Below are 25299 nucleotides of genomic sequence, written 5' to 3' on the forward strand. Positions count from 1 at the left end.
GAGACGTGAACTGCAGCCCGAACCCCCGTCACCCGGCATGCGTTGCAGGAGACCCAGCTTCCAAGGGCGGTCGGGAGGAAGAGCCGTAAATCCCAGCGGCTCCTGAGCACAGATGCTGGGTCGGAGGAGTCGGACGTTTGGCCCTGCGAGGGCTGCCAAGGAGGTCGGCGCAGGGGGGCTGCCGGCACAAATCCTTCTGCTCTGTGGGAATTTCCCCCTCGAGCGACTGCTGCGCTCTTTAACCAGAAGATTAATGGAAGGGGGCCGTGGAAAGGGCCAGAGTGCCGGGTATTAGTTCATTAGTCTCCAAGCAAGCATGCAGCCGGTGAGTCACCAGCACCGCTTCCTGCGCGCTGACGCCGTGCTTGGAGCTCTCCCAGCGCCGGGCGATCCGGCCCAGCCCTGCAAAGGCTGGGAACTTGCGGGACCAGATCACCTCATGCTGTGACTGCGGGCTGTTAATGCTATAAAATAAAAACTAATCTAGATTAATTACACTGCACATGTTATTCATCTATAATCCTGCTCTTGGCCTCTTTCCCTCCCAGCACAGCTCCCTGTTGGTTTCTGTTCCTCTCTTAAGGTGTCCTTGACTCCCTTTGGGTTTCTCCGTTTCGTCCAAGGGGTGGGAAGAAGGTGCCTGCGGCTGGTAGCAGTGTGCCTCCTCTGCCGGTTCTGCTGGGGCAGACCCGTATCTGTGTACGTGGAGGCATAACTAGCTGGTCAGAGCTGTCAGTTGGCTTTGGTGGGGCACCAGCGGCAGCTACGGCTTGTGATGCCAGGGAGGTGCCGCAGCACAGCGGGGCAGGGGGCTGGAAGCGCTCCTGGTGTCTGGCACCAGAAGCGATGGTCCTGCGAGGGGACGCGCGCAGGACGCGTCTGCTTCCGTGGTTTTACAAAAATTCGCTGCTATATCCTACAGAAACGGGTTGAAAATTAAATTCAACCGTGCAGGGAACCAGCCTGTAGCTGCCACTGCTTTTTACTCAGAAAGAGCGTTGCGCCAAACCGGTCATCTTCCTCGCATAAAAGCAGTGGTGCTTATGTGCAAACTCGTGTGCTGTCACGGGCCTGGTCGGTCCTGGCCGCAGCACTTTGGGGCGAGCCAGCTCTTCGCTGTGCCGCGAGGGCCGGGAGGGAGAGTGGGAGAGCTGGAGCAAAATGCCAGAATTTCTCATTCCGAAAACACGTATCGCACCTGCGGTGCTGCCCCACGGCCAGGGAAGAGAAAGCCTAACCACAGGTCCAGAGCTGGAAGGCCGGGGGCAGCCCACGTGGCCCCTCCGGCTCATCCCCGCTGCCGGGGGTCCCGGCACACGGTTTGTTTAGCAGCGGGCGCGGGGTTTGGGCTCGGAGGGACCCACAGCAGTCGCGACCGAGCGTCGTCACCTGCCTGCGCAGCACCAGAAAGCTGCTGTCCGTCCCGCTCTACCTGTAGCAATGCTCAGTTCTGGCAAATTTATTGTTACGGTAGGTGCTGGGAAATTAAAAGGTGTCGGCTCGACAGATAAGCATGTAGGATGAGGTCTGGTTGCCGTCTGGAGCACGTGGCAACGTTCCCGATGACTTGAGTGGGAGAAGCACCAAGGCCCCAGTCTCCTGAGATGACGAAGAGCCAAGAGTTGCTAAATACAGACAAAATAAGCCATACTTTTGGTTAGCTGTGGGTTGTTTCAGGCAAGAAGAGATTTTGAAAGGATCTTCATACCTCACAGAGGATTGTTGCACTTTCATGTGATGCCAGCGGGATCAGTGGATGCTCCGATGGGGTCCTGGGGTGAAGGTGGGTTATGGGCATCATCCGTGTATTTTCCAAAATGCTCTGAACTATTTTCTGCTGTGGTCGCTTCCAGCAGGTGTTTTTAAATATGGTGACCATTCGTTCTTTTTCCAGCCCTTGTTTTTCTCTCCTCTTCACCTGTTTGAACATTGCTGCCATAAGGGAGCGGACCAGGAGGATTGGACTACTGGGCTGGAATTTTTTTCCTTTTATTTTTCTGATTTTTTTTTTTTTTTTAAACAACTGCATTTTTAAATGACTTGTTTATAAGTATGGACCTTATTTTCAAAACAAAGCACACCACTGACTTTGTGAACAGCTGTTACAAAAGAGGGCCCCGACTGGAGGCCTTTCACATCTGTAACTCTGACCATGTCCCTGCAAAAGCAGCGGTCGGTGCAGAGGACTTCGTTCCCAGGGTATGCACAGGAGAGGTTCCGCAGGGCTATAGACGGCTGTGTTTTGAACCACTTGTTTTAGCCTGCTGTCCCCAGGCAAGCTGGGCCCTAGCTTGAGTAGTGACTTGACTTGAAGTTGGTGAAAATGCTGAACCCCTGGGGAGGGAAGGACCCCCTCGGGAGAAGCCCCCAGGGACGCCGTTAGCAGGGAAGGGGATCTACGGGAGAGGAGCTGGCAGCGCCGGCGGTGGTCAGGGCGGCAAGGGCTGACGTGGGGCGGCCACGCGGCGCTGGGTGTCTCGGCGTAACCGGGTGCCGGGGACGTTCCCTGGCACCAGTTGCAGAGGAGGTCTCCGCTCCTGGTCCCCGCCTGAGGTCAAGCTCTTCCACCAGCCCCGTCGTCCCCAGCACCACTCTTCCTCAAGAAAACATGCAATTTCTTAAATGGTTTAAATACTGTCATTTGGAGAATCTGCACGTTGTCTTGGCGGAACGGACGCTGTCAGCACCCGAACGCCTTCACCCCGCGCCTGCTCCCCAGCAAGCACCAGCCTTGCCTGCGCGTGCCGGGAGGTCGCGGGTGCGCCTGGCGTTTACCGACAAAAATAACGACACGTGTGCGGGTATGTTTTCAGTGGCACTTTGTGCATCTGCTTTAAATTGCTTTAAATTACAGCAAGGGGTCGGCTATGTTTAAATGGACTCAGAGGTGATACCAAAGAAATGAGGCTTAAAATTCAAAGCAGTCCAACCTGCCCCGCCGTGGCATAACTCTCTGAGTAACTCGCTGGCGTCGAGCCATCACCCTGACTCCAGGGAGAGATGCTTTAAAAGCCCCTCACACGGGCAGTTCGAATGATGTGCGCGTGGGGGAAAAGAAAATAGCGTTTAATTGAAGTGCTGCACATGTATATGTATTTTTAGGATAAACAAAACAGATTGGGCAAATATTTATTTCTGCCCCTACTGCTACAAAGCAAACTTTCCCACAGCTTTTGACAGAGATAATCTGTTTTTTAGCCACGGTGGTGAATTTGTAACGACAAGTTTTCATTCTGAATGTTTCAGGATTTCCTGATTGGTTCTCATGCAATTATTTTGATTAACAATGAGGTTTTCAGACCAACTTGAAAGGGGCTCGGAGACTTAGGAAGAACCTGGCTCTCTGTTACTCCTCTCTCACTGGGATTATTTTCCACAGCTTTTTAGCACTTTAATCGAATTCTTTGGAAATAAAAGAAAACTGCATTTTAGAAATATTTAATATCTTCACGCCTTTTGAGAAGGGTTTCTTTAAGTTTAGAAAAAAGCTTGTTCCCATATAAAAAAAAAAAGAAAAACATAGGGCTGTAATAAGAATGAGAAAACAGCATATCCTTTTTTAATGAAAAGGTATATTTTTAACAAAAAGATGAATGCTTTAGATGGTCATTTCTGTGAGAAGACAACATCTGAAAACAGAGACTAAGAAGTATTTGGGGTGTTTTTGATTAGCAAGGAAATGAGATCTCAAACTAGGAACCTCTGGATGTTTCTCTTTCATTTATAAACATAGGAGGTGGCTTAAGAAATCAGGAGAAAAGTCCATTAGTGGTGTTTGCTCAGATTTCATTGTTCTACTCTTATAATTTATATTTTTTACCCTTTTTTTTAAGATGACATGGAAATCTCAGACTAGCGTTAGAGTGTGCATGCCAGCAGATCCCCACCGCGCTGCCTGTCGCTGTACCCCAGCCGATGGCATCTTTCTGCAGATGGGAACGGTCCTCTGGAGCTCCTGTTCCCCCCAGAAAATGCTATCAAGGGCAGGTAACTATAAGCAAAAGCGATGTATAATGTGCTTGGACCTAGCGTACCCTGGGCAGCGTCCAAATCAGCTGGGACTGCACGTCCTTGAACTGCCCCCCCCCGAATGCCCGCAGCCCGCTGGGCTCCTCCTCGTGGGGAGGTGAAAAACAGGAGACCTCGCTTCTGCTCGCCAGAGACGCGCGTGGAGGTAACCCAATCTCTGTATTTTCAGTTGAGGAGTCACCGGCGTTTAACGCAGCTGCTTAATTAACATCGGCAAGGGCTAAGGCCAGAGTGGCCCGGGTGCCGGAGCTGCCTGGTGCCGGTGCCCGGCGGAGGGCAGGGTCCCGCAGGGTGCCCGGCGCGGCTCCACGCTGCCCACCCCGGCACCCTCCCTGGGCGCTGGCACCTCACCCCTCGCCTCCCCTCGGGCAAGAGGGAAGGTTGACGCCAACCAGGTGAGCCTGGGTGTTCGTGATGTAACGCTGCGAGACGGCTGCTGGGACTGGTCCTGCCTTCACTAGTCACCTCCTAGATTAATTTGTCGCCTTATAACAATCTAAATATAACAGCAGATTTAAGTATCGTAGGGGCGGAACCCAGTAAGGACTGAGAAGGGTGGTTTTGATACAAGCTGAGAAGCCTGTAAATGAAAAAAACCCCAGGTTTTAGCTTTCTGTGAAAGTGAACCTTTCTGAGTTCAAGCAATTACACAACCAAACTATCCAAGGTTAGCAAATGTATTAGCCGAAGGTAAGTATCTTTAGCAGCCTATTTTCTTGCACACTGCAGAAGGTGGAAATATAAGCCACGCGTCTGATGTGATCTCCGTACAGATGGGTTTGAAACGCTGGCTCTGTTCTGAACCATCATTACTTTTACGGTGGACTTTTTAAAAAGTATATTATTGCTGCTAATATTATGTGTATGTATTTTAAAAGTAATTTCCCTGGACTCCAATAAAACGTTCTAACAGAGTTTTGTTCTCTGAACAATTTTAACCTGCGTTTCGCCTTTTGGGGAGGACTTTTGGCCCCCAGGCAACACAGAAGAAAAATTGCTGGCTAAGTAACACCACATGCAGGAGAGACTGCTGACCGCTAGAGAGCTCCCAGATGAGAAGGCCTTCCAGGCTGAAATACAAATAAGTTTTGTAATGAAAGCAGAAACCTTCTTTTACTGTAAGACACAGGGACCAGCCATGAAACACAGAAAGGTTTCTCACTTGTGCTGCAGCAAGAGGCAACATTATCCATAATTACATTTTTCATGCTTGAAATCAAAAGCCTGAAAGCTGCCCTCCCTCCAGAGCAAGGTTTGAAAAATTATCTTAAATGTTAGCCTTTAAATCAAGTCACATAGTGGGGCTGATCTCAAGGATGAATGAAAAGCTGCTGCAGCCCTTCGATAAGGGTGTCTGCACGGGGATCACGTGTCGGCCGTCGCCTCGTGCGCCGTCACCGGTGAAGCCCCGGGGATGCCGTGCGTCACCTGGAATTACGGCGCTGCAGCCGGAGCCTCCTGCTCCGGGAAAAAAGGGCAGGGGTTGCCTCTCCCCTCCTTCTCTCTCGCTCGAGCTCCTCTTTCATCGAGGCTCCTACAACTGGGGACAAAAGTCACCGTTTGTGTAACTCGGGGTGCCTGGGTGCTCGAGGGGGCTGGCCATGGCACGCGCCCATGGTCCTTTGGGAATCACCTGGGCGGGAAGATACGCTGCATCCACCCTCGAGGGGCTGCCTGAGGTTCGTGTTATTTATATGGGGCTAAAATGCTCTGGATTCATTCAAGGGTCTAGGCAAAGCCCGCGCCCCGGGGAGCTCGCAAGCGAAGCCCAGACGCAGGGCGCGGGGTGGGACGTGCCGGCATCGGAGCCGCGAGTTGCAGGAGCCTCGTGTTCTTCGTTTGCTCCGAGCGCTTTGTCGCGGGCGACGAGGCCCCGTGCGGACTCCTGCAGACGCGCGGGCCGATGCGCTGGAGAGGATGCGGAGGTTCAGGGGGGGTGGGCAGCAGCTGGGCTCAGCACAGCGAGTGCCGCTGCGCCCGGGGCCAGCGCGCACCGTGGCCACGGAGCTCCGCGACGCCGCAGAGCACGGCGGGTCGATGAGCAAACCTCCACCGCAGCTTAGCCCCGCTGCCTTCCTGCCGGCCCCGTGAAATGCTCCTGCCCCTGCCACGCGTGGCCTTCCCTGTGACGACCTGCAGCCTGCCCACCCGGTGCATCCTCCTGCAGAGGAGGCTGGTAAATGTTCGCGCCGTCCCTTTCCTCCGGCTGCCAGCGCAGCTGGGCGAGAGGGCAGCCCACGTGTGACAGCAGCTCCGAGAGCAGGGTTTCATGCTGAGCCGTGATTTCATGCCTAACAAGTGGTGTTTGAAGAAGCCTTTGGCAGGGCCAGACTTAGCATAGTTTTCAGGGGTGGGGCAGGAGCCTAAAAATTCCCTCTGCCAACTCTGAACAGTCTGCGTGGGGCGCATGTGGTGGCTAAAGGTGAGAGCGAGCCTGCAGCAGGGGACGGGGGACAGAAATCAGCGCCTCGAGATGCAGAAAGCGTTTCCATCGCTCCACAGTTGTACGGCAGAGAAGTGCAAGAGGAACATGGAGGTTGGGGCTGACATCATCACGTAACTGTTTTCTGCATCTCGCTGGAAATAGCGGTATTTTGCGTTCCCGGTGGTCAGCCCTACCCTGTCCCGTGCATTACGGTAGTACCACATGCAGGGGCTGGTGCCGGTGCACAGGGAGCTGGAAACCCAGTGGGCTGAGAGGGCCAAGCAGAGGCATCTTCTTCCCTCTGCTCTTGCACGAGCAAATGTCCTTTCATCTTGAGCTGGACCGCCAAACCCTGTCCCCAGGAACCCCTCTCTGATCAGAGCGAGGAGGGAGGTGGGTGCCCGGGAATGGGCACAGCCAGGCTAGGTCTGACTGGGGGGTCCCGGCAGCAGGGCTGGGGCTGGGAGGTTTTAGGGCCACCTCCCAGCGCGCCCTCGCGGATGCAGGTTTCTCATCTGCCAGAAGCGGTTTCCATCCCCTGCAATTTCCCAGGGGCTTGGTGAGAAAGGGAAAAAAGTGCTGTCAAAGGTTTTCCCCTTCCCTTCCCAAGCGTAAGCCCCCGGGGTCTCTGGTGGGGATTTGGCAGCCACAGGAATGCGTGGGAATATGGGAGGCTTCGGGACGGGGCTTGGGGGTGTAAGTTGCTAAGAGGGAGATCTCACCGTGGGCTTCTCTGCAGCAAACTCACCCCCAAGTCTCAGAGCAAAACCGCCCACGTCGACCCCACGCGTCCCGGTTTCGGTCAGGCGCCTGTCCTCGTTTTCGGCAGCCTGGCGCAAGGGTGTGCTCAGCGTCCCCGGCGAGGGACGAGCGCGGCGGCTCAGCTGGCCCTGCCGATATTTCGCCTTCCAGGGCGTGAAGGAGTTAAACTTTTGAGATGGAAAACGCGCTGAAGATCAAACTAGCAGCCTGGTGACCTCCCGCTGCTGGGACAGCAGCAGCTCCCCAGCCCAAGCCCGGCAGTTTCATCCATCGGCGGGCCGGGGCCGGCGGGAGCAGCAGCCGGTAGGTGCGAGGGGTGGCAGGGTTGGGCACCCTGCGGGACCTGCCCTCGCCCCCGGCGGGACCCCCGGGGCTGGAGGACGACGGCGGGGTGTGATGGTCCGTGGGATGGAGGGAGCGCCGGGAGGGTTCTCCCTGATCCCCCTGCAGAACAGGGGTTGCTCAAAGCGAGCGTGTCCTAACGGCGCCTGGGGAAGTGCTGTTTCTTGCCTTTTGGGACGCCCAGTCGGCGGATCCTGAGGCTTCGGGAACGACGTGGTTTTGTAACAGAACTCCTTGCATGCAGCAAGGGAGGATGTTGTGGGTTTATTTCTCCCTGATGAGGAAGGAATGATGGCCATATTCCTTAATCCTGTCCTCTGAAGATGGGCAGCTGTTTACCAATAAATGCAAAAAGCGAGGGATGTGGGTTTAGTTTCTAAACAACGAAAGATCTTCTCGGTATAAACGGAAATTGGCTTTTTTTCCTTGAGCTGAAAACACTGCGCTCTGATTTTAAGTAATACCAAGCATAGCCTGGTGTGCTAACTCTGTGTTGTCTCCCTGGCTCTTTGGTTTATTGAATGAAAGCAAACACTCACTGGTTCAAAGACACTGTGTCAGTAATTTGCATGTTTATTTTGCCGTTGTAAAGTGGTATAGTCTTACCTAAGGCTTTGCATAAACATTTATAATATAATTTACATTGTAAAATGTAATCACTTTACATTACAGTAACAGTTCCTCTTGTTCAGAAATCAAGGCTGAATAAGAAGTCACCATCATTTCTGTCCGAGAAACAAGGATTACACTTAGTTTAAAGGAAAACAAGTACAACCACATCCCAATAAAATTAAAACTGAAATAGCATATTGTTCCCCCCTCCCCAAAGAATACTCTCACCTTTATGGCATTATATCTTTTTCCTTAGAAAGAAACCACAAAAAATATTTCCCTAAAATCTGAGACTTTTTTTTTTGTTAAACTGATCTTGGGGTGGTGTCTGAAGGAGGTTGCCAGGCGGATGGCTGCTAAGCGGTAGTTTCTGACCAGGTGAATGGAATTGCAATCACTGTTTCAGAGTCAGAAAAGCTCGGATTGCTCTTTACTGGCCTCCCAGTCGCTACAACCCAATTCCCAAAAGGTACTTTCTGGCCAGAGATGAGGCTCTTGATTACAGAAATGCAGATCTCCTGGTAACTGCGCTTGATTTGTTCTTCCGTATTACGGAGAACAAGTCTGTGTTATTCTTTGGAAGAATGAACTCCTCCAAATGCTAACGTGCAGGGAGAAAGAAAACAGCAATTTTTACTATCTTTTTAAGAACAGCCCGCAGGAATGTGCTTTGCAGTGAGCGCAGCCTGCGAGTCCTCCTGCCTCGGCCCCGGCACCTTTCCCAGGGGCTGCTGGCACAGCCAGGGACCCCTCCGCCGACCGGCCAAAAACCGAGCAGGGGAAGGAATAATCCAAGCAGGGAGAAAGGAGGCTGTGGGATGCAGTAAGAGAGGACATCTGGAAAGTCATTAGTAGAAACGCAGCAGGGAGCCCCGCTCCTGAGGGCACCCCAGAGACAGCCTGCTGCTGCTCAGCGAGGCCGACGGGGGATTTGGGGGCATCTCCTGGGGCCAGGCAGCACCTGACGTAGGTGACATCGGATGGGTCCCCGGTGTTTCGTCTCTTAGGACAGCAGGGAAGGGATGCTGGATGCTACAGCCTTTGCCATGCAAAAAGCCAGTTCGTTGGCTCGACGCCTTCCCGCGATGGTGGGGTTTGCCCTGCGGACATCCCTGTCTGCCCGTCGTTGCCCGTAACTGAAGTCGCAGGGAAAAATGCCCGTAGGCAGATGGCAATGCATCCGAGGGGAGCAGAACCTGCCCGGGCTGGTGGGGTTTATTCAGTAGGGACTTGATGCTACTCCCATTCAAGTGGATAATGAAACTCCCATTGAGATTTTTCATTTACTTATGACTTTCTATGGACTCTCGATTACCACTGGAACTGTGCTCGGAGTGTGCGAGTGTGCGGGGGGGGGCACAGGGCTGCAGTGCAGAGGAGTCTGCTGTATCCTGTTTTTGTAAAGGGCTTTTCCTCTTAGTAGTCGTAGTGAAAACAAACATGTGGGAGAACAATGGGATTTTTTTTTTCTGTTTTCCTCTACATTTTTTAAATACAATAAAAAAGCCTATTAAAATTAAATAAAGCACGTTAACAGAAAAGGGATACCTATATGTTAATGAGGAAAATAAGCGTAACTATGTGAACATGCAATCACAAGCACAAAGGTCATTTGCCTTCCTGATCTCAGCGTGTATTTTTGCAGTTGAAAGCCTATTCATTAAATACCTTGTGAAAACAGGGTACTGGTAAAGCAGAACAATGCCTGTGCCCTAAAGCTGTTATCTGTAATAAAGGCGGGTCAGCTTCACACCCCAGAGAAACACCCTCGCGCCGCTGCAGGACTTTGCAGTCTTCTGAGTCGTCATCTCAGCAGGGAGCAAAGGGGAGTCCGCAGAAAGGATTTCCTTTCTTCAGGTAAACATGGAGGTATTTTATTGGTTGTGTCTAAAATATTTTGCAATGAGCAAATAAGAACAATTCTAGTTGCTGTAAAAATGGAAGTAATAGTAAGATATTAATTCTTTCTAGGAGTAAAGCTTGGGATCGCTGTTCATAGGATAAATTAGCCCCAAGGAAACAGGGAGTGTGAAATCAGTGATGAGGTACAATACAATAGGTGGGACAACCACCTTAAATTGTTCCTATTTAAATTGCCTGTGTTTTAGAGAAACATCTGATGTTGATTTTTCCATATCAGAGGTGGAGGATCTGCCGTAATAGGTGGATAAGGGTACAGTTAGTTGTTCACAAGGTCAAGTTGCTCCTGTTTGAAAACGTATTTCCCCAGCGCGTGCCTGCTTAGCTGCAGCTTTCTGCCAGAGTCCTTTTCCCTCTGGGGACGGAGGAGCCCTGGGCTCTGACATTGCTCTTCCCCATGCAGGTGCCGCAGCCGGTGACCACGTCTGGCCTCGACCTTCTCAGCAGCAGATTGGGGTCCCGAAGCCCTTCTCTACAAGGTGCGTTTCCCATGCCATAGCCATCCTCCTCGCCACTCTCCTGTTCTTGTTGTCTTTTCTGAGTGGCAAATACCACATCTGGATGCAGTTTTCCAGTATGTTTATATGGGATGAGATTATTCATGCCACTGTCAAAGTCCAATATTCTTCTGACAGAGAAACTTGCACTAGACCCAGAAAAAGATGAGATAAAATTTACTTTTAAAAGAGACCACATCCAGGGCTCTGCAGATATTACAGACTTAGGTTTGCTTTGTGATTGGGTGTCACCAGTTTATTAAATAACAGCTGCTTGTCACTGCTGCCTCGAGTGTGGCTGTGTGGGGACACCCGGGTGGGGACACCTTCCCAGCCCCATCCATCAATGGGCAGGTGAGAGAGGCTCAGGACATATTGGTGGGACCAGATTTCATCCTAGTGTGTTTCATTTCTGTTGAGATCAAAGTGCTTTGTGAAATCGATATGAATTTGAAGGGATTATTTTAAGGGTGGGAGAAAGGAATAAGGTGTAATAATGTCAAAATACTGGATTCAATATTATTTGGGGTGTAACATTTCAGATTTATTTTGAAAGAACGTATCCTTTCAAGAATTGGTTTGCTTTTATTCTGTTCTAACACATAATACAAAGTTGAAAAGAACAGTTTTGAAGTGCCTGAAACTGAGGGGAGCAGCTTTTTACCATCCTCCTCCTGAGAACCGTACACATCGGCGGTTTGGCTCCGACTCATAGAGACGCTAAATTTAAAAATCCTTTCAAATAGGGGTCAACCTTTCTCACAGCTCGCTTCGTAAAAAGCTGAATGTTGAAGTGATAATGTTTGGAACAAAGAACACTTATTCTAAACATTTCGTTTGTACTAAAGAAATGACACTTGGTCTCACAGTCACATTATTGGTGACAGCTCATACAGCCTGCACCCTCCCCCTGTAATGCACCAGGATGAAGTAAATATACATCGTTGGGAAAAATTCCTTGTCTTTTGTCAAAGGGCCCAACTGCTGTCAGCAAACATATTGTGGGAATATGAATCTGGAAACAAACAGATCATTAGAGGGTGAGTTAAGGTTTTGTGATTTAATTCTAAACATGTTGAGTGAGGGAACCAGAGACGTGCAATGCCAGGAAAACTGCTCACCAGAAGGGTTTTTTTTTCTCTAATGAAAGCTGGTATTTTTATTGAATACAAAGTGCTTTGGGTGACAAAGATGGTTACATATGGAAAATATGAAGTTCCGTTTGTTCTGGAGAATTATGAAGATCACTTGATTAGAAGTAACGTTGTGCCGATGCAAGCTTTACATTCTTTCCTTTGTGGAAATTGTTCTTCCATTTACAGAACTTTATTAACAAGGTACAACAATTTTCCGATGTTAAAAAGAGAATGCATACCGAGGACCTCTGCTTGCACAGCAAGTAGTGACTTGGGCTTCTGCAGTCACATCTCTGGTTGGATTACATCTGTGCTTTGCCCTGTTGCAACTACGATGGGGTTGAGAAAATAAAGGTCCTTCCCCGTTCAGGGCATCCTTGGTGGGAAGAGCCACTGCCGGGGTCGCAGCGCTGCCCGGCGCGCTCTGACTGCCGGAGCCGCTTGGGCTGAGGACCGTCGGGAAGCCAGGGAGCCAGAGGAGCTCTTTGGAGGTCTCTTGAGAGGACCTGGAAATAATCTGTGGAGTCCTGAGAGGGTCCCACAGTTCCCGGTGTTGTAGAGAAATGCAGTCCGACGTGGCGGGGCGGTGGGAGCGCCCCAGGGGGAGGGAGGGAGCCAGGCCCCGTCCCCCGGCGTGAGATGCTGCATCCCCTGGGACGGACCGAGCGCCCGCGACCGGGCTTGTGCCTGTTCTGGGCTTTCATTCTTCTGCCGCGTCTCAGAGGTCCCCTCCCCGTGTCTGGACACATCCCTGTAGAACGGATATCCCGACCTGCCCCAGCCCCTGCTCTGCAGGGACAGTCGCAAGGCAGTCTGTGTCCTTGTGTATTTTGGCAGATGCTGGAGCTTTGCTCTCTCAGGGGAAAGCTGCTTTGGTCTCTCCCCTTCCTATAGCCAGACAGCTACTGTCTTGGCCCTATAGCTATTCTAATGGCAGCCTGAGCTGCTCCGCTCTACTGAAGAGGAGAAGGTTACGGCGAGGGAGCAGCAGGACATCTCTGCCTCGGAGTGCACCACCGAGCTCGCGCAGACCTGGAAGTCTTCAACGGCTGCTCCTCTGTCCGGCACCTATCCCCCACCTATATTCAGGCAATAGCAGCTCTGGACGCCCCTGCCGGTAATGGTTTCCTGCGTGGTGGCACGCTAATGAAAACTGAAAATCCCCTGAGATGGTCAACCTTGTCCACCTGCCATTTCCCCTTCAGTACTGCCCAAGCGCATCCTGGTTTTCCCTAAAATCCAAGGATCTGCTTCCTGCGATGCTCCGAGAACAAGTATCCCGCCTGCACCATTAACCCGAACACGAATAGGATCTGAGAAAAGGGGGGAGAAAAACATTCATTTCCCAAAGTCTTTGACAAGGTAGCAAAACACTTCTCTTCCTGAGGAGCAGAAAGATGCTTTCATTGAAGCAAATGCCCCTGCAAAGCTGGCCGCAGCCCCACGAGCTGCTTGTGGCCGGGCAGACCCTCCCTGCGGGGACGATGGAGCTCAAACTTGGAGGTGGCTTCATCTGCCCCCACTGCTCGCGGTGCCTTCGCTGCCACGTGCCGCGGTCTTGCCCCGTGCCGCGAGCACGTCTTCTCTCGCCCGGCCCTTCGGCTGTGCTGTCTGCGGTGCGGTCAGGCTTCCAGTTATTTCAATACTGAGTTTTATATGCTGTTAATTTTATAGCGAGGCAGAGGTTGATCAATACTTTCTGCTATTTCCTGCCTTCTCTCATAACGCTGGTTCAAATTGTTATTAACAAACCAACCCCTCCCCCCAAAAGCCCCAGCCAGCTCTGTGAATCCAGCCCAGCTCTCAGGGCAGCGGTTATGAGGGATGCACGGGATGCACCGATGCTCATCTCAGGGTGAAGGAGCAGCTTTTTGCTGCCCTTCTTTTCCAGCTAGGACATAGCACCGATGCAGGAGGAGGCTGCGAGAGCACGGGAGCACTGTCTGGAGGTGTTGGGCTGTAGCGAGAAGATACCAGATGATAGTTTCAGAAAATCCGCCCGTCGGGATCTGAGGCTGCGTTCAGAAGTGGTAATGGCCGGGATAATGTGTTGTTTATTGCAAACAGGCATCTGCAGTGGCCTCAAAGGTCTGGATGTCCGACTGCCCTGCTACACGCATCAAACCCCCTGTTAAGAGTTTCAGCCCCAAATTCAGCCTCCAAAGCCAAACGGTGATGGTATCACATTCGCTTTTCATTTCTATGTAGGCACCGTGCCCGTGCAGTTATAACACAGCTGATTCTGATTTTCATATAGTTCATTGTTTACTTATGACTTACTATAAAGTTGAGCTTGTCTTATTTATGAGCAGCCATGAAGATATGGGATTTCATCCACTGGGTGATGACTCATTCACTGGGTTGGACTCTTTAGCTCCTAATACGTGACATATTTTGGACTATTGGATGAACAGCATTTCTGCATGAGCCCAAATTAAATGCAATGAATGGAAATAATTAGTTATTTGTTTTTAAAATCATGTTTGTAGCTGGGTTTGTGCTGGTTCAGCTCCCGGCTCGTTCCACCGATGTGCACAAGGGCAGGATGAGTGGCCGTACGGCTACAGCAGAGAGGTGATGAACAGCGTTTCAGGATCAGACATCTAAACACGTCAGGGGCGACTTTGCTTTGTTTCTGTCGCACAAGGAAAAGCTTTGCAGCGCAGGAGCATTCGATACTGTCTATGAACTTTAACGACTGCAGCATTTCTCGTGCTGCTGCAAACAATTTGAGAAACTAATTTGTAAAATCACTCATAAAAATCTCATGTTCTTTCTGTAATAATAAAGCTCCTCGGCTGGAAAAAGAAATACAAATCTTCAGAAGGAGCAGCCCAGCAGGACAGTACTTTAGCCGCTCTTGTCTCGGGCATGCTTTCCCCTCCCGTGGGTGCGTCATGCCCAGTGAGTTCAGCGGGAAGGATTCACGCACAGTCAGAAGTATCGCCCCCGGCAACGCTCAACTACGTAAGGAAAATGAAAAGTTTTTTAAAAACCCTTTCCCGCTCCTCCTGCCCACAGCTCTCACGGATGGGACAGGTACCAGGGGAAACGTCGGAGTAACCGTGTCGCAGCGAGCGGTTGTTACGGCTTACAAGCTTTCACAGCCAGGAGCCCCGCCAGCAGAAATTTATGCCTCCATTTCAGCGGTAACGATGCTTCCCAGAGCTTTCGGCTGGCGGATGGCTGGGAGGCAGTGGCAGGGCGTGTGGGGGACTCGCCATGACCTAACCGCATTCCTGCGGCATTAGGAGATATTCCCAGGCCGCGGCAGGGGCAGCACATCCCCTTCCCTGCCTCCCGCCCGGCCGCGGGGCTTCTCGGGGCTGCGGGAGGGCGAGCGAACCCTTCTCCCACGTTTAGGTGACCTCCCCGCTGCGGCTTTGCGGGCGTTTTGGTCAAATTAAACTAATAACTCGTTTCACTGGGGTTTGTCCGGTGCTGGGAGGGTGAGAGCCCCGCGCCGAGCGGGTTCGCGGGGAGCAGCCGTGAGGGCAGGTTTGGTGCCGGCCACGGCCCCGCGGGGAAGCGTCCCGCCGCCCCGGGGGTACGCACCGAGTGCCGGGGCCCCCGCCAGACCCCCGCTCAGCCCCGCGCCGGCGGGCTCGGTCCTGCGTGGGGAACCCGCTGGCGGCGGCCGTCGCCTCGCCGTGTCCCCCCCCCGGCTCTGCGTTCACAGCAGAACTGCGGAGCGCGGCGGCGTTCCTAACCCTCTGGTAATTTATAGGCTTTTATCCAGCCCCGGGTTGAAGCGCCCTTCGCAGAGCCCTCTGGGGCCGTGATTGCCTTTACCGTATCCCTTCGTCCTCCAAGGCCGGCAGCTAAACGGACTTTGTGCTAATTAGCGTTTCTAAGAGCCGTCAGAGGGGTTGGGATTTGCCGGGAAGGGAAACTGAACTGTACCGGCTGCTGCTCTCCTGCCTTGAGCCTTCTAGGCTGGAGTACGAATGACGAAGCCATTTTCCAGTTGCACTTGACCAGTTTGCAACCACTTCATCACGCCCCCACTTTGCTACTGGAAACTTGCTGCTGTCAAGGAACCAGGGCGAGGATTTTTGCTTTGCAGAAGGAAAATTCGCTGCTGCTGTGGGGATTACAGAAAACACAGCGGGCCAGTGCCTCCCCGGGTTTGCACATGGCTGGGCACACCGCGGTGGAGGCTGGCGAAGGAGCAGGAGGAAGGCTCCTACGGGGCCGAGCCTGTCACGAGGCAGGGCATGGCTGGTCCGTCTGTACACAGCTCACGGGCACCGGCAGCACCAGCGTGTTAACAGCCAGATTTGTGCTTTTCTCACAGGAGCGAAGGCTCTCGCTGCGGAGCCATCCCAGCTACCGCTCCCAGGGAGACGGAGATAACGCAGGTGTGCTGGCGCGCATCCCGCGCAGCCCGATGCTTTAAGACGCAGTCATAGCAGGAGCTTGCCAGCCAGCGATGGCTGCTGCCCAAAGGACCAAAGTCCGTGCAGAACGGAGGAAAACCTTTACGTACAAAGTTCAACAAAAAGGAGATATATCCAAAAGACCGTTGCCGTGCAGAAAGCAGGAGAAGGGGGCTTCTCGTGGGTACGCCTGGCCCTGCTGGCGTGTGTTGCAATTCGGGGGGGTGGGTCTGGTCCCCAGAGGAGCTGCTGCCACCTCCCTCCCCAGGGTCGAACCTCAGAGAGGCCAAAAGCAAACAAGGGCGATCGGAGGCGTGTGAGCGGCCACCGTGCCGTGCCCGTGCAAGCAGCCAGTGCCTCTGAGAGGGCAGCGGTGATAACCCAGGGCTTTTCAGAGTTCCCTGCCCGGGCACTGGCGGGGTCCCCGCTGCCAGGCCCCTGCGGGGCTCCCACGTAGCACGACTGGCCCCCGCTGGATCGCTTCCAACCTGCTGCGACCCATGTTATCACCACGGCTGCAAAGATAAAACCGCTTACCTGAGGCTGCTGCATCTGTACCTCACTCTTCCCTCTCCCTGCTCTAACAAACCCCTTGCAGCAATGGGGCAGGTGGGACTAAGACACAGTGACCACCCTCAAAAAAGGGTCTCAAGCCATGCCCCAACCCTGTTCCCCTGTTACATTCTGCTCACTCTGATTAGCAGGACTGGGCTTGGTAGGGCTCCTTTTTTCCCCTCAGCATCATTCCGGCCTCTCTGTTGGTGTTTTAACCCAATAGGGAAGCCACAGCGCGTACGGCTTACAAGGTTCCTTGCTGGGAGCGCTGTACCAGATGGCTGACGTGAAGTGCAGTGCCAACTACCGCAGCACGGCTGAATTGCCCTTTGGAATACACTGATTGAAAAGGATCTATTTTTACTTTTTGGTCCTTTTCAATCAGACAGCATGTGGCTGGGCTCATTCTTGGTATTATCTCCCATTTTGGGTCTCTGTCAGGCACCCAAGGAGCAAGAGGCGCCAGCTGCCCAGCTAGTTCCACCAGTAACACCTTTCTGATGCCATCTTCTCCCGGTAGCATACCTTTTATTGCTTTTTTTAGCTGGTGATTTTGGAGCTGCTTTGTAAAATCCAGGAATCACCGTTGTGAGACAAGCAGGAACGTGGGAATCACAGGTTTTGCCCTACAAGACAGGGGCAGAGCTAGAGCAGAGCAGGAGTCCCCACAAGCGAATCTCACAGTTTTTAGGAAAAGTTTACACCCAGAAAAGCTCCTGGGAATAGGTAAGGCACAGACTGTGCCACGGCAATGGGTGATCTGCTCAGCTTTCTTCCTGCCCTGTCTTCTCCCATCTGGGGGCTCCGGTTTCTCCGGACAAACCCGGCGGAGCCGTCCCTGGACACCCAGCCCCCCAGTTCCTGCGGGGGGCTGTGCCAGGACACACAGCCCACGGTTTCCCGAGGTGCCACCTTCCTCCTGCCCGCCCTCGGGGTGGTGTCTTCCATTATTTTCTGTGACAGCGGCAACACCCTGCCCTTTTCCCCCGGCTGGTGTTTCTTGCACCCATCTCCGCCTTTCCTCCTCGCAGGGTGTTGCTGGGCAGAGCTCAGCCGCGGGATATTGCAATGTATTAACAGCAGAACTGACGAACAACTACACGGGGGCAATGGTGGCTTGAGGCTGGTAACTGCTGGCCAGGTCCAAGTGCTTTTCTTCCACCCTTTATTATTCCTAATTCTCACCCAAATCAATGTGATGCTGCCCACAGAGGCCTCTGCCATTCCTTCTGGTTCTGCAACGTGTTTAAAAGGTTAGCTCCTTTTCAAGCAGTGAAATGGCCCCAAATATATGGCCTCACACATACAACCGTTTATGGAGGAAGTTAAATACCCTAATGGCTCGGCTGGATCAAGATCAGGCTGCCAGCGCCGCACCGGGCTGAGCAGCAGAACAATGCACGGCCCTTGTGTCCTTACGTGCCAGCCAAGGCTTATCAGCCCATGTAGGGGCTAATAAAGTAGCTTTCAAAATGAGTCAGTAGACTTAAGCCTTCTTACGCAAGATTTCTGTCTGGGAATATTTTTGTGAGAAATGTTTAAAAAAAAGAAAGGAGAGTGACTTCAGCCTTTTGCAGAAAGCGAAGGCACTTAAAGCGTTTTTTTGGTTGATTATTCACCATCATGAGAAGACTGCAATGGGGATGGTAGATATGAGCGCTGTGCAGCATCATGCTTTTCTTCTGAAATAGCCGGGATGTGCATGTTTTCACTCACTCCATGCACTGGCATTCTCATCCGCGTGGCTGCCGCATCCTGGGGCGCGTGCCAGGAGAGCCGAATGACCTCCCCCTTTGGCTGCACGTAGGTCAACAGTGTTGTTTATGTCACGCAGAAGGGCTTTGGTTTGTTTAAAAAATGTACACTGTTCCCCTGGAAAGCGTTCCTTCCTACGCTTCATCCAGCTGTCCCGAGGAGGAGCTCGGCCACTCCTCTGCAGTCAATCACAACTATTCATCTGTACCCCAGGTTAAAACAACTCCCGAAGAGTAACCGGGGAACGCCTGGAAATCTGTGCAGTCCACGAGATCTGGCAGATGTGAGATGTTTTATTCTGATTTTACACCGTCACTCCTGGAAACTCCAACTCACGGCGTAAAAGCATGAGAAAAGAAGCACAAATCCCAAGAAAAATGGGCATGCCATCTTAGGAAGAGAGCCTCAGTTACTCTGAATGCGAACACAAGCAGTGGGTAAAGCTGGAAGTAAGCACACAAAATGTCTAATGAGGCCCGCGCCTGCGGTATCTGATAGGGGCAGGAAGCTGTGATCAGCTGCACACTGGAGCATTGTGTGGCTTTGTATAGGATCTGACTTCCCAGGTCATGAAATCAGATCCTGAGTTATTTTTAAAATGAGTTGCTATTTCAAATTATTTTTCAACTTCATGTTTGATATGTCAAGTCACATTTATTTGGGTAAGCTATGTCTCGCTTGGACACCCACAGCGTGGCCATTGCTGCATTCCCGGTGCTCGGTGGGGGTTCTGGCTGAGAGCAGGCGCTGCTGTGGGGATGTTTGCACTGCCAGACATCGTCCTCAGGTACCAACACAACTTTTATTTGGATTTTGCAAAAAAAGAGATGCCTATCCATGGCTGTGAGTATACATTTTTTCACTTAAAAGCATCTTCACAAATTAGAAGATTAAACACCCTGCAGCAGTTTATCTATCAGAAAAATAGATGAACCTAGAAAAATAGATGAACTTTGCAGCATTTCCATAGGAACAAGCAGCGAGGGTATTTTGGACAAACAAACGAGGCCAATTCCTGCATCAGACACACTCTGAGGGAATGCCCTGTCCTTGCTCTTCCAGTATGTGCTAAATGGATACCAGTTTGGTTGTCTCCCCTGACTTCAGCTGCCACAGGATAGCAAAAAGCATGAGCAGCCTTGCTCTTGGGCCATCTGCAGCCTGTGTCAAAACCAGAGCTTTAAATTCCAGCTGCGAGTCTTCCTGGGATCCAAAGCAAGAGCAGCACTGTAAGTTCTGGCAAAGGGCTGTGTTTGCCAGATGGATGGCTGCTTTTGGCACCAGTTTCAGCTTCTGTATACATATATAATGCAGCAAGACCTCTATGTACAGAAGAAAAATCATATTCTTCCAGACACGGAGAGCTGAAAAAAATGCCCCAGACACAACTACTACAACAAGCAACTGTTGCCGAAATAGACTTTTGAATGATAAATTCAATACAAATTCCAGGACAAGTTTTCTATTTTTCAGCATATTTCTAGAGATTTCTCTGCCTAAAGACATCCTTCTGTCTGATTTGGACTGAACTGCTGCTGTGTGCTCTTGTATTGCTGTCTTCCCTGGATAACAGAGGTAGGAGGAAAAAAGAAGATGGAAAAACTCAGAACAAGTTGTATCAAATGTCGTAGCCAATATTCGTATAATGCAGAACTTCTTTGCCTTCCATAGAGCTGCTGAATAAGGAAAATGCAATCCATGACGCAAGCCATTTAATTCATGCTTTGACTTGAACAACTTGTCTCAGTTTTGCTTCGCTTGGGAGAGATCATGGTAACGAAAGGAGAGGCTTAACAACTACTTCATCAATTGAGAAGAAACACTTCTATTGTCTTTCAAAACACAGTAAACAGCATACCCGGTGAAGAAAATGTGCGGTGTGTTTGGAAACCTTTGACGCGCGAGGCTGGGTGCTGCTCCCAGGGACCTGGCTGTGATTGCTGAGCCAGGATCAGTGCTGCTGGCTGCACGGCAAAGCCATTTATGGTCACTTAGTCATGAAATCCCATTGAGTTACGGTGTCTGCGGCTTCTGAAAACCCAAACCTTTAACTACTTTGAGTCTCAGCTTCTCTATCTTTAATGTTACTGGCTGAGCGCTGGATTAGCGGATGAGTCTCCCTGCGGCGCTGCGAGGATTAGCATCTGCACAGTGTTTTGAATGTGCTATAATTTATTTCACGGCATTTGTTGCGCATGGCTTTTGTTGCAACACACAATGCTGTCCTGTGTTTGGATAAGGCTATTACGTGCCAAAAACTTATAAATATTTAAAATCTCCTGATAAATTTCTAAAGCTACCCGCGTGCTATAGCCTATGGCCCAGTTATTCCTTTTCTAAGCCATTGCCCTGACAACTCCCAAGCTTCAACAGCCCCGGGGTACAAACCCTCAGGGTGCTGCAGCTTTGACAGAACCTTTGGAAAGGATGGAGGCATCTCCCTGGCTTTTCACCACACGTTTCTGCTGAGATGTGATGCATCTTCAAAGTCATTTGTGTGGTGTTAGTTGTAGTGTGGGAAAAAAATCAGTGCTCCTCATGTATTAGCAGCACCACTGAAGTCTTTAAAAGATGACGTTTCTAGCTGTACTGATCCTCAGAGAGGCAATACCTGAACCAGGATCTGCCAGTGGTAGAGAAAAGCCCTTCCACCTGCAAAGTGTCAGCCCTGAATGGTCAGCCACGGCCAATTCTGCTCTAAACAAAACGTGCAGATGTTGGATTAACATTCGATATTAATTCTGATTCTTGTCCTCTTACGATAAAAGCAAGCTGTTGCTGAATAATGTGTCAAGCAGAGAGCACATACAGTGTCCCAAATGGTCGGGATCACTCATAAATAGCCGATGATTTGGAGGAATCCAAGAACATATTATCACATGAGACTGTGATAAAGTTGATTACCCTGAAGCAGACCTCAGACTTCATTAGTCACCCCATCATGCGCTGCCTGTCCACTGATGTCAGCGAGGGCCCGCGCCGCCGCTCCCCACACCCTTCTGCTTTTGCAAGCCAGCCTTAAACAGACCTTTCCTGAATGAAACAGCTGGTGGTCAGAGCTGCTATTTCTCCCTGCTCTAAGGATGCTCCAAAAAACTAATGGCAAGTGTCCACCGCGGAGTCCCATGGTACGCTTCCAGGGCCCCCAAAGATGTGATAAATAATCTGTGCTGAGATTAAATTTCCATTAAGGATTATCACTGATCCCAGCAAGAGCAGCAGCAGACCTGTAAAGGCCGGCCAACTTTTATTTATCTTTACGGTTTAAACTATGCTCCTAATTTTTTTTATTCCTGCCTACAAAGCAACTCCCTGTAAATTCACAGAGCCTAATGCCATATTCTGGTTTGAGAGACATTCTTCAATATCTTTTTGCTAAAAATAGAGAAACCGAATGCCATTACAATTCATCCCATTTGTCAAGGCTGCATTTTCAAATGCAAAATATTCTGAACAGTTCTATGATAAAACAGTAAGCATTTGGCAGTGGAAGACCTCTGCTGCTGAATAAACAGGGTCTTTTTAAGTCCAGCCTTGCAGTGAATTGTCATAAAGAGGGAGGAAGAGTATTTTTAAAACAGTGGAAAAAATTCAATGCTGTGTTTTTGCAACTGCTTACAGAGAACCAAAAAAGCAATGACAGTGTTCTTCCTTCCTTATATCTGCATCTAGTGAGCAAAGGAAGAGCCGGGATGGAAAGATCCTCATCAGACAGGACAAATCAAAAGAAAAAAGTGTATCTGCCCCAGTGCGTAGTGTTGAAATCTCCCTCCCTCTCTGCATATATACATATGTCCACACAAACATCTACCCGTATAAATATACACATAAGGTATTTCTGCAAGGCATACATTACTTCATTTGTAATAATATACAGTACCAAGACGGTATTCCAGCAAGTACAGATTCATGGGTTAGCTTGTTTTTACTTCTCTGCCTCCTGATGAAACTTGAAACACATGTTCACTCGTGTCAAAGTGCCTTCCAACTTCATTTCAAAGGAAATCCAGTGTTTCAGGCCAAACATGACCCCAAGAAGAATGCGATCACGGAGCAGCACAAGGCGACTCTCATCGGTAGAGGCGGACAAGGCATTGATGCCAGAGGAACTGCCCGGCGCGGTGGTCACTGCCACAGCCGGGTGCCACGCTTGTGGCCAGGCAGCTCCCAGACACGGTGGCTCTCCCGATCTCAAACACCCATGCGGGCGATGGGGTGCACGCAGGGGCTGTCCCCCTCCGCTGCCCGTCAGCCAGGAACGTTACTCAGACCACAGCTGGGAGGGTCATCTGTGAATGGGAAGGAAGGAAGGAGGGAAGGAAGGAAACAAGATCTGTTCCTCAGAGCAGAAATTATTTTGCTTTTTTTCATTCTCTTCCCATAAAGCAGTCTTTGTTTCCCAATAATCGTGAAAGCAATCGGGATGCAAAAGGCCGAATTATGTTCAAAAGCCCTGTGATGTGCAGGGAAGGGCAGCTGTGACACGGGCTGCTGCGTCCAGACCACCAGCATCCCGCTGACCCCGCGCGGTCCCAAGCAGCAACAGCCCCGGCTGGGCCGCTGCCCTTCTCCCGAGGCTGACAGGGTGAGCTGGGCTTACAGCTCCATGCCAGCGCTTCGCTGAGCACTTCACGTCTGGTTTAGTGCCTCAGTGCTTCTGGTGGGATGGACGGGAGGATGATGAAGTGGTGCAAAACCACTCAAAGAAACCGCTGTCCTGCGTGCGCAGAGCATGTTGTTGCACAGCACATTGTTGGGATGAAAATTTTCTTTGCTGGGTCTATGGAATAAATGACCCTTATTGAAAACATTAGCTAAAAATCTAAGTCAGAAATTAAGGTCCTGATACTGATTCTGCCTTTTTCCTGTTTAATTTTTATTCACTTGTTACAGAAAAAAATGGCTGAAGCTTCAACTTTCAGTGGGGCACAGGCACAAAACGATATTAAAGAGAGTGTGCATGACTAAGTGCGGGAGTGGAAAGGAACTGAAATTAAAATGTTATAAGCAATCAGCTAACCTGGATGTGGAATAGTTGCTAAGGAGTCCCAACCCAGGCCAAAGTCAATAAGCAATTAGCATCTATTAAAAGATGAAGTATAGGATGATGGGAGAACAGCCCTTGAAAAAAGGCTCAGCTCCACGTTTGCAGCCTGCTCTCCCCAGGGCTGGACCAGCCTGCGCTGACGGCAGAGAGCTGCTCGCGGACGCACAACCTGCCCCGGCTGGGGCACCGCTCTGGCCTGTCGCTGGTTTTGCTCTGTAAATAAAATCCCTCAGTTAAAGTCAGTTTTTATTTGAATGCTTCTTGCTGCTTGGCTCAATAATTTGCGGAAAGGGCAGTGGCTGCTGTACCATGAGATACACCTCATCGTTTCAGTATATTACATCTGATCTCCGATTTCTTTGACCGTTTTAAAACAGGAGGCGATGCTGGTTGGGGAGCAGTGGAAGTTTAGGCATAACTCCCACTTTACCACACCTTCATCTTTGCTTCTTTCTCATTTTCTTGCGAACAAATTTATCTAATATAACTTAGTCTGGGGGAAGGAGCTGTTAGGTCACTGGAGAGAAACCACAGTGCCACGGCTTACTAAAGGCATTAGAATAAAACCCTTGAAAGAAAATAATTGGAAAACTGTATTCTAATTTTAGCGGAGAGTGGCTATGGTAATTTAATTAAATTAGACTTTATTGATTGTGTTTTAATGGATTTGTTTTCTCTGACAGACTCCCGCATCTTTCAGTGTGACAGCTTTGATGTAAATAGATACGCACGCATACACTTCGCTTGAAATCGGTGGAGCAGCTCCTGGTAGCAAAGGCAAGGCTGTAAGTATGCGCAGGATCAGTCCCCGAGGGGAGGGCGAGCGGGTGGGCACAGGCTTCCCTCGGGGCAGGGACACGCAGGGACACCTCACGGCAGCTTTCACTGGCCCCGTAAGTGTCATGAGACGTCTCCGCAACCTGCACAAAGTCAGCATGTAGCAACTGCAGATGGGGTAGTTCTGTTGACTCTTTGCTGTCATCAAATGAGTCAGCGGCAAGTCACAGTCTTGTATGTCGGCAGGGAGTGGCAGGCCAGGAAATCAGTCACAGAAAGTGGGGGAAAAAAGGAGAGAAACCCCCGAGAATTCAAGCCTTACTTGACCGCTTCTTGAAGTTTCAGTTTTCTTTAAACGGTTGATAAAATCCTGCGTATCAGCACAGAGGGTGCTATCCCTTAGCAGCGTGCTGCATCTCTTGCGAGCACGACCAACCTCCCCTGGCCCGGGCCGTACTTCGCACAGCGCTCCCGACGGTTGCAGCGTTTTACAGACGTGCAGAAGCGAATCCCACCCAGCCCACAGAGATCAGGGACACCCGCTCCGTGCAGGCCCCCGCGCGGGGTCACCCCCCCACTCTCCCCCGTGGCTGCACGTCCCCCCCAGCAGCGACCTGGCTGGTGGCACTGCCTTTGCTCCGGGGGGGGGGTGCTGACCCGCCCTGGGCGCGCACAAGCCGCGCAGGGGCTGCGCTCCGGCTGGCGCTGGGCAGTTCAGTTGCGTTTGCGGTGCAAGGCGGGGGGGGGGCTGGCGCCCCCGGCCACGCACTACTACCGCCAGGTGAGCTGCGCTCCCGCCCGCGCATTAGTGTCACGGGGGTTGCGCTCCGGCCCACGCAGCGCTGCAGCGCAGCCCGCGCTCCCGCCTGTGCCCCGGGGCAGCAGTGCCGCGGGGGGGGGGCCGCTCCCCCGCCCCGCCCGGCGCCACGGCCAGGTGAGGGTCGGTCCGGCGGGGGTCTCCCGGGGGGCCCCGTCCCCGCCGAGGGAGGGAAAGGCGATGGCGCTGCCAGCCCAGCCCGGCACCCGCGCAGCTCCCCCCCCCCCCCATCCCCTCACGGGGCCG

The 25299-nt window shown here is 51.4% G+C and overlaps 1 long non-coding RNA gene across 2 annotated transcripts; it reads left to right on the forward strand.

Moving 5' to 3' along the window:
- Window positions 1–7379: 7379 nt before the first annotated feature.
- Window positions 7380–24256, forward strand: LOC115353825. 2 transcript variants are annotated; one of them, XR_003927713.1, is made up of 3 exons: window positions 7380–7519; window positions 10494–10569; window positions 24143–24256. It is a non-coding gene; the product is annotated as an uncharacterized LOC115353825 (long non-coding RNA). The 2 variants fall into 2 exon arrangements; XR_003927714.1 differs by lacking the exon at window positions 7380–7519 and adding an exon at window positions 9470–10027.
- The last annotated feature ends 1043 nt before the right edge of the window (window positions 24257–25299 follow it).

This window comes from Aquila chrysaetos, chromosome 20 (assembly GCF_900496995.4).
Source record: "Aquila chrysaetos chrysaetos chromosome 20, bAquChr1.4, whole genome shotgun sequence".
Classification (NCBI taxonomy): Eukaryota; Metazoa; Chordata; class Aves; order Accipitriformes; family Accipitridae; genus Aquila; species Aquila chrysaetos.